This window comes from Rhineura floridana, chromosome 9 (genome assembly GCF_030035675.1).
Source record: "Rhineura floridana isolate rRhiFlo1 chromosome 9, rRhiFlo1.hap2, whole genome shotgun sequence".
NCBI classification, from domain to species: Eukaryota; Metazoa; Chordata; class Lepidosauria; order Squamata; family Rhineuridae; genus Rhineura; species Rhineura floridana.
In genome coordinates, this window is record NC_084488.1 from 97,514,217 (window position 1) to 97,523,274 (window position 9,058).

Below are 9,058 nucleotides of genomic sequence, written 5' to 3' on the forward strand. Positions count from 1 at the left end.
TACGACTTATGGCAACCCTATGAATCAGTGACCTCCAAGAGCATCTGTCGTGAACCACCCTGTTCAGATCTTGTAAGGTCAGGTCTGTGGCTTCCTTGATGGAATCAATCCATCTCTTGTTTGGCCTTCCTCTTTTTCTACTCCCTTCTGTTTTTCCCAGCATTATTATCTTTTCTAGTGAATCATGTATTCTCATGATGTGTCCAAAGTATGATAACCTCAGTTTCATCATTTTAGCTTCTAGTGATAGTTCTGGTTTAATTTAACACCCAATTATTTGTCTTTTTCGCGATCCGTGGTATCTGTAAAGCTCTTCTCCAACACCACATTTCAAATGAGTTGATTTTTCTCTTATCCGCTTTTTTCACTGTCCAATACATAAAGTTCAGGAATACCATGGTCTGAATGATCCTGACTTTGGTGTTCAGTGACACATCTTTGCATTTAATGACCTTTTCTAGTTCTCTCATAGCTGCCCTCCCCAGTCCTAGCCTTCTTCCGATTTCTCGGCTATTGTCTCCATTTTGGTTAATGACTGTGCTAATGTATTGATAATCTTTGACAAGTTCAATGTCCCCGTTATCAGCTTTGAAGTTGCATAAATCTTCTGTTGTCATAAACAGAATTATGTTGTCACATGTCAAACATATGGAAAAAGAAGACTTGCTGCTGAATAAATCAGTTTAACTTCTGCAAAGGAAGTCTCACCTTATCACATTCTAGGAATTGAGTCCTGTCCTGTTGCATTCATATCCTACTTGTGAGGTCCCCATAAGTATCTGATTGGCCATTGTGAGAACAGGATGCTGGATTAGATGGGCCATTGGCCTGATCTAGCAGGGCTTTTCTTATGTTCTTATGCCAGAAACATGTAGATAGACTATGTCTACCAAATAGCTCCTATTCACACTTTGAATTTTTTTTTTTAATAAAGTCCATCACCAAGGCCTCCTTACTAAACATGGCATTCATGGTATATAAGGACAGTCCCTTTTACTTATTTTATTTCTTGTTTTCTTACATTTACACCCCACCTTTCTTTCATCATGAAACCCAAGTCAACATATATGTGATTCCCAAGCAATCACCCATCCAGGCACTGACAAGACCCAGACCTGCTTACCTTCAGTAAGGTGGGATCCTCGTGGGGCTTAATACTCTGGGATCAGGGTAAAATTTTTTGATTGGCCACTCAGGTGGGAGGGAAGGATCTGTCAATTTCAGTTTTCTCCATTTCTCATTTTTCCAATCTTAAATTTGGTTCTCCACATTTCTGCAGCAATTTGTTATTTTTTTTAAAAAATCCTCATGAAAATCATGAGCATTTTAGTGTGAATTTCTCCTAATAAAACATATTTTTGCACTCAGTTTTGACAAATGTACACATTTTTGCAAGCAATTTGTATATTTGTTTTTAATATTTTTAATTGTTGTAAACTGCCCAGAGAGCTTCGGCTATGGGGCAGTATACAAATGCAATAAATAAATAAATAAATAAATTTATCCTCATATAATGTATTTTTAAATGTTATTTTCACTACTATATTCATTTTTATGCCCCCTTTCCCCTAATATATTAATTTTTGTAAACACTGAGTGGTTGGAGAACTGCATTGCAAAATTTGGATAAGTGTGAATTTAAAATGATAGCTGTGTTTTGGTTCTCATATTGTTTTGGAAAGTGCAAATTTGATAACTTTGGCTTTAAATGTGAACTGATAGAATTTCTCCCATCCCTAGAAACTGGTTAAATGACAGAAAGCAGAGTCTAGGGATAAACTGACAGCTTTCAAAAATAAGCAGTGGGGTCCGTCAAGAAACTAGTGTGATTGGTGCAATTGTACATTCATAAATAATCTGGAGATGGGGTTAGCAGTAACACAGCCAGGTTTGCGGATGAAAGCAAATTATCAACAAGGTATAAACTTAAGAAAACTAGCTCTAAAAGAATTTCTACGAACTGGAGAAATGGGCTCAAAATGGCAAATTAATATCAATGTAAGTAAGATGAATGGTGGGCCGAAAGGATCCCATATTCGCATATCCATAGATGGGGTCTGAAGTGACAGGGACTATCCAAGAACATAAGAAGAGTGACAGTTGTGGAAAGCTCAAAGGAAACATTAACTCAGTGTGTGACAGGAGTAAAAAAGATGAATGCTGTTTTAGGATTTAGGAGAGGGATTGACAATAACATAGTAATGCCTTTATATAAATCTATGGTGCAGCTGTTCACCATGGGGAATAGAATACTGGGCTAATCCAGCAGGGTTCTTCCTATGTTCATCCTCAGTATCTTGCATGTATGTATATCTTGTGGCAAATAAGCAAAATATGTATGTGTGTACACACACACAAACACACACACACACACAGAGAGAGATCTAGTCAGAAAGAACTCTCCTTTTTCAGCACTAATACAACCCTTGCATTTTGTGCATGGTTAGCGAATCCCATTGCTAGCGGAAATATTTCAGGTTTAATAATTGATTTAGTCATGCTGACATTACATTTTGATACTACTTACTCAGGCATACGAAGATAACAGATGTCAGACATCCTAAAGCCAGGTAGTCCCACTGAAACGACTGAATGTCAATTTCTTAAGGCAGTGTTTCTCAAGTAGAGGACTGTGGGGCCATTTTGATTCAGAGCTTATGCTTATCACAATCATGCCCTCTAAAATCACATCTCAGTTGGATATTTTCTACACATACACTTCTGCTGTATTGTTTTAACCTATGGGAAACTTGATTGTGCAGCTGACGAACCCTGTAGAAAATAGCTTTGACAGCCCTACGCTACATGTGGATAGCCCACATGTCAAAATTGGCCCATGGAGGTGGGCACAGATAAGGATCTGGCCCACTGGGCCAAAAAGGTTCCCCACCCCCAGTTTTGTGGATCTTAGTCCATGGACTGGCATTGTCACATTGCAAGTAGTCCTTCCCTGAGCACAACCATCACACACATGGGAAAGGGTTTGTGCTAGATATAGGAAGGCTCAGAAAAATGAAAAGTACAAGAGGAAAATGAAGATGTAATAGGAATTTGCTACTGCAAGAATGGTGATGGTCACCAATTTAGATAACTTTAAAGGAGAATTAGGCAAATGCATGGAAGATATCATCAGTGGGCTATCAGTGGCTACTAGTCATGATGATTACCTCTAGAGTCTGAACCCCAATTACTGGGGAACTGCAGTGGAAAAGAGCCATTGCCCCCATTCCCTGCTTGTGGGTTTTTCATGGGCATCCAATTGGTCATTATGGAAAACAGGATGCTGGATTAGATAAGCCTTTGACCTGATTTAGCAGGGCTCTTCTGACGAGAAAACAGGGAATCTCTTATAAATGGTGAGTAAAATACATTGTAAAGCACTTCTAGTTCCACATGCTTCTCTGTCTACCAAATCTGGAATGATGTGGCCAGGGCATTAGTCCAGATTATTAGTCCAGGTTATTTATTTATAAAGCTGTTTGGGCTTCATGTGAACTTTCATGTGCAATAATAGTTACAAGAGGCACTTTCTCCCAGTTCCTCATTTTTTAAAATTTAAGTTCAGTTAGCAACATTTCTGTATTAGTTTGCATTTTTTTAGAAAAGTCCTTGCAAAAATACATCCACATTTTAGAGTGCATTTCTCCTATGAGACATGTTTTATATGCTGTTTTGCTTAATACACACATTTGTGCAAGAATTTTTCCCTAATGCAGTGTAATTCTATATGTAATGTTCAGTAACATATGCATTGTTATCCATATTTTCCTCTAATAAGCATTTGTGTCCACTTTTTTTGGTTGGAGAACTAGACCACAAAATTCAGAGAAACACACATTTTGAATGATAGCTGTGTTTTGATTGGTGTATTGTTTCATGAAGCATGAATTAGGTCAGCTCACATTAAAATGCAAACTGAACTGAATTTCTCCCCAAACCCTACCCAGATGCTCAGGTGTGCTAAATTAGCTGGTGGCCCTGAGATTTAAATTGGTGCCCTGGGAATTAACACCAAAAGTTGAGTCTTTGGCCCAAAGCCTGGGAGCTGGTAACTGAATGGCTGAATGCTTCCCTCTCTAAAAGTGTGTCCAAACATTTCCTTCCTTCCATCCATCTTATGATCATGCCCTGCAGAAAATTCCTCAACAAATAATGAGTTAACTTTCATCTGCTAACCCATTATTTGTTGTTCTTGTTTTGTATCACTGCTTTTTGTCAAATATTTTGAAAATAGGCTTCTCTGCCACAGTTTATTGGTTCAAGGGACAATAGGTCAAATGTAATGTGACAGATAGAAAACAGACTTGTGGAAACTTTCATGACTCTGGTAATTTATCAGACAGAGTTTGTCTCTAGCAGAGCAGTCTTTGTGGGTGGGAAAGCAACACAGATGGTCCTACCATCAGACAGAGTGAGGTGACTGACTCAGGTGTATTTACTTAGCTAAAGTAAATACTCCTGCTGGGAGGAAGGGTGGGATATAAATCAAATAATAAATAAATAAAATAAAACATACCAAGGAACAATCCATATTCCAGGTTTGCCCAAGGAGTAATCCAATCAGCTAAACATTGGTGCCACCTTGACAAGGTTTACTCTCTCTGACTTCACGGACATAAAGTCTATATTTTCCCAAAACGGAAATTTACACTATATATCTTACAGGAGACAGTGTAAAATTCATCTGGCAGAAAGAGTGCATAATCATAAATTTCAAACAACTTCTTTGTTCTCTGCTCTGTCACATAACTAATTGCCTTTATGTTTTCCCCACAGGCTATACAAAGAATTTCACCTGAAGAGAGAACTCCACCTGAAGTCCTCCCTCTGGTGAGGGTTCTCTTCCCCCAGTTAACTTACAGGCTTTACTGAGGGCTGGACGTGAAGTCTTCTTTCTAGTTAGGTATTTGAGGACCAGGGCACAGCCCACAAAGATGTCACACTTGCTTCTTTTGAGGTCTTCCTGCTTCCTGATGCCATTTGCTGACTGCTGCCACTCTGACCAGATGCTATCACGGAGCACTGCCCTGGAGTCTTCCACTCCTAACTAACTCTCACAGCCTTCAGTGATTCTCAGACCACCTTCTACCTCTTTCTAGGTTGTTTGGTCTCTTCACAGACTCCAGCCAGACTCCCCTCAAAGGCTCTCCAAAGATTTCCTGAAATCTTTTCTGAAACAGTGCTGTGCCTGCCCTTTTACTCTCTCCAGTCAGAACTCTCTAAGACAGAATTTCAGAGAGAAACTTATGATTGGTTAAAATCAGCCTTCACCAACCTGGTGCCCTCCAGATGTTTTGGACTACAACTCCCGTCAGCTGATGGGAGTAGTCCAAAACATCCAGAGATCACCAGGTTGACAAAGGCTGATTTTAACCAATCATAAGTTTCTCTCTGAAATTCTGTCTTCTCATTGGCCTATAACTAAGGACCAATGTGTTCAAATGGAATGTTCACTATCACAGCTTGACCTTTTGGATTCTTCTGACCTATATAAAAGCTGGATTCTACTGCCAACTGTCAAAACAGAAAATCTCACACGCTACAGAGTCACCTCTTTTGTAACTGTATAAGCCTAGCTGTTTCTTGGCAGACTATCAACTAGAGAGCACTTAAACATTGTGTCTCTCAGAACTTAGTGAAAAGTAAACTACAAGTCTTTTCTTTTTATTCAGTTAACTATTTATACACCAAAGAGCGATTATATAAGAACAATGTAACATTTAACATTTAAATTTCTCCTCAGAATGTTAGTTTCTGCACATGTGTAAATTAGCACATGCAAATTTAATGCAAATTAAATGTCATTTTCTTTTTCTTCATGTATTTGCTCTTTCTTTCTTTCTTTCTTTCTTTCTTTCTTTCTTTCTTTCTTTCTTTCTTTCTTTCTTTCTTTCTACAAAGTCTAATTGGCCATGAGAGTAATGTGTCAGGTAGCAGAAAAAAGCAAGAATCAAGAAGGTCTTCAAAGACAGTTAACCTTTTTGTAGGAATGGGCAACCTCTGGCCTGTAGGTCAAACTTGGCCCAGCAGGCCTCTCCATTTGGCCCACAAGGCCATTTTGGGAGAAGCCATACCCACCCACCCCTACACCCAACATCAGGTGTGGGGCAGGTGAGGGTGCGGCTTCAAAGGAAAAACTGGGAACTTAAAGTGGGCTCCTTATTTCTCCTTTACTAGAACAAGGCATGCTCCTAACTGCCCATCAGTTGATGGGTGGTACGAGTGCCCCTTGCTCAAGAAGGGCTTTCCATTTTATAGAAACTGCATCTCCCTCCCGACTCTGCTCTTTGAAGCCACCCATGCAGACCTTTCAATCTCCAGTGTCTCTCTCTTTCCACAGTAACAGCGGCAGGAGAAATTCTTTCTCCCCTTTGTTCCCTTCTGCTACCGCAGCTGCTGCCACTGCTGCTGATGGCGATGGGGTTTGAAGATGGGAACTTTTCTCCCGTTCCTCCTCCCCCCCCCCAGCTGCTGCTGCTGCTGCTCCCAAAATTGAGCATATAGAAGATGACTTCTTGGAGCTAAGGCAAATCCACAGAACCACATTCTGGTGGTGGTGGTTGTTATGTGCCTTCAAGTCGACTACGACTTCTGGCGACCCTACATTCTGGTAAGCTTGACTAAAAAAAGCAAAAACAGCAAGCAGAATTTAGGACCATCAGGGCCTTTTAGTCAGAAACACATTGTCAGGAAAATAATTGTTTTGAAAAACATCTCTTAATTCTGACCCATTAGCTTTGTCAGTTGACAACAGATGAGAGAACACCTTCCAACACTAACTTCTTTTCTTTGGTTTCATGTGATTGTAATTATGTTTGCATTAATTGTTTTTGATGGTTTTGTTATGTGTGTTCACTGCCCTGGGATTCTACAGAATGAGGGGCAGTTTATAAATAAATAAAAGGGTGTCATCTTTTGGGGTTGTCACAACCAAGGCCCCTAGGGAACTCAGGTTGATAATCACCTGTTATACCTAAAGGGTGACTGAGTCAATGATGCCATCAACCAGCTTTGTGTTTGATTTGATATACATGATTTGACAAGGCACAGGCCATTCTGCAAGCTCTGGGAAAGTTGGTGTTGTTGACAAAATGTGGCATCAAGTTTGCCTTCAAGCTATTTCTAGTGCACTCTGAAGGTGTTGACTCCTAGACTTCAGATTTGATGGAGAACTTTAGTCTCACAAGGTCATTCCTATGGGTTGCTCTATCTTTCTGCCTTTGAATTCTTCAACTCATTTTAGAATGGTGCCTACAAAAGACGCCTGGCAATGGGGAGTTGTCCATTATTTGGATTACTTCTTTTTTGCTGAAAGAAAAGGGACCAGTAACTCCGAGCACTCCTTCAGCTTGCCATGGAGCTGGAAGTACCCATATTTCATGATAAAAGGCAGGCAACTGTCACGAGGTAACTTTTTTGCTGATACAGCTGGACACAGTAGCAAGTGTCTCCAGTTTATTTATACAAATATTTGTATACTGCCATTTTGTTAAAATACCTTATCAATACCTTGGCACAGTCATTAACCAAAATGGAGACAATAGTCAAGAAATCAGAAGAAGGCTAGGACTGGGGAGGGCAGCTATGAGAGAACTAGAAAAGGTCCTCAAATGCAATGATGTATCACTGAACACTAAAGTCAGGATTATGCAGATCATGGTATTCCCAATCTCTAGGTATGGATGTGAAAGCTGGACAGTGAAAAAAGCAGATAAGAGAAAAATCAACTCATTTGAAATGTGTTGGAGGAGAGCATTGCGCATACCATGGACTGCAAAAAAGACAAATAATTGGGTGTTAGAACAAATTAAACCAGAAATGTCACTAGAAGCTAAAATGATGAAACTGAGGTTATCATACTTTGGACACAAAAGATGACATGATTCACTAGAAAAGACAATAATGTTGGGAAAAACAGAAGGGAGCAGAAAAAGAGGAAGGCCAAAGAAGAGATGGATTGATACCATAAAGGAAGCCACAGACCTGAACTTACAAGATCTGGACATGGTGGTTCCTGACAGATGCTCTTGGAGGTCACTGATTCATAGGGTCACCATAAGTCATAATCGACTTGAAGGCACATAACGACAACAATTTTGTTCAAAACATGAAAACAGTTTACAATACATTAAAAAAAAATAGAATAAAAAAAAATAAAAAATACAATAAAAACAAAGGTCAACTGTTGCAAAAGAAGCATCTTATTTGCCTGTATAAGGCTAGTGGAACAGAAAGGTTTTCAGCAGGTGCTTAAAAGTTAAAACAGAAGGGGCCTGCTGAATCTCTGTTGACAGAGCATTCCAGAGAACGGGGCTGATCACACCGAAGGCTCGATTTCATGTCGATGTTAAATGAGCCTCACCAACTCAGGGGACGATCAAAGCCGCTCCTGCAGATGATATCAGTGGTCGAGCTGGGTTGTAAGGGTTCTGGTGGTCCCTAAGATAGCCTGGACCTAAGCTGTTCAGGGCTTTGTGATTTGCATTTTACACCAGCTGGATTTTCCAAAGCAGGGCCAAGAGCAGCCCCACACAGAGTGCATTGCAGTAATCCAGCCTCAAGATTACCAACTCATGGACTACAGAGGTCAGTTTGTCCTTAGACAAGCTGCAGAAACTTAAGGATCTGGACATGGGGGCACATAGGAAAACAAACTCATGGACAACCCAGTACTAACAGGGCACCTAGAGGTTGACTGGGCCAGGACATTTTGTGTTTGCATTTACACTACCACTTATGGGATCACAGCTCCTCATTATTTCATCCCACTATCACATGAGATAAAGGGAGGCCAAGGTCTGGGGAAGATGTATAAAATATGTGCATTAAGGTGCATAAAAGTGTATGTATTAATGAAAAAATGTAGAAAATAATTATACTATGGGAAATTGCTTGGAAGAATGTGTACATTAAGCAAAAATGCTTACACAAATGTGTATAATAGGAGAAATGCCCTCTCAGATGCTGACAATTTTTTCTGGGAACTTTAAAACACATCACACACTGATGTGGAAATGTGGCAAACTGAATTTAAGATTAGAAAATGAGAAACAGAGAA

At 39.8% G+C, this 9,058-nt stretch overlaps 1 protein-coding gene across 1 annotated transcript in view; it reads right to left on the reverse strand.

Moving 5' to 3' along the window:
- C9H4orf17 (chromosome 9 C4orf17 homolog) overlaps positions 1-5,153 on the reverse strand; it is a 31,265-nt gene extending 26,112 nt beyond the window's left edge. Inside the window, exon 1 of the mRNA XM_061582946.1 lies at positions 4,861-5,153. The gene's annotated coding sequence lies outside the window, so the exon portion shown is untranslated. The remainder of the gene's footprint in view (positions 1-4,860) is intronic.
- Between the last annotated feature and the right edge of the window lie 3,905 nt (positions 5,154-9,058).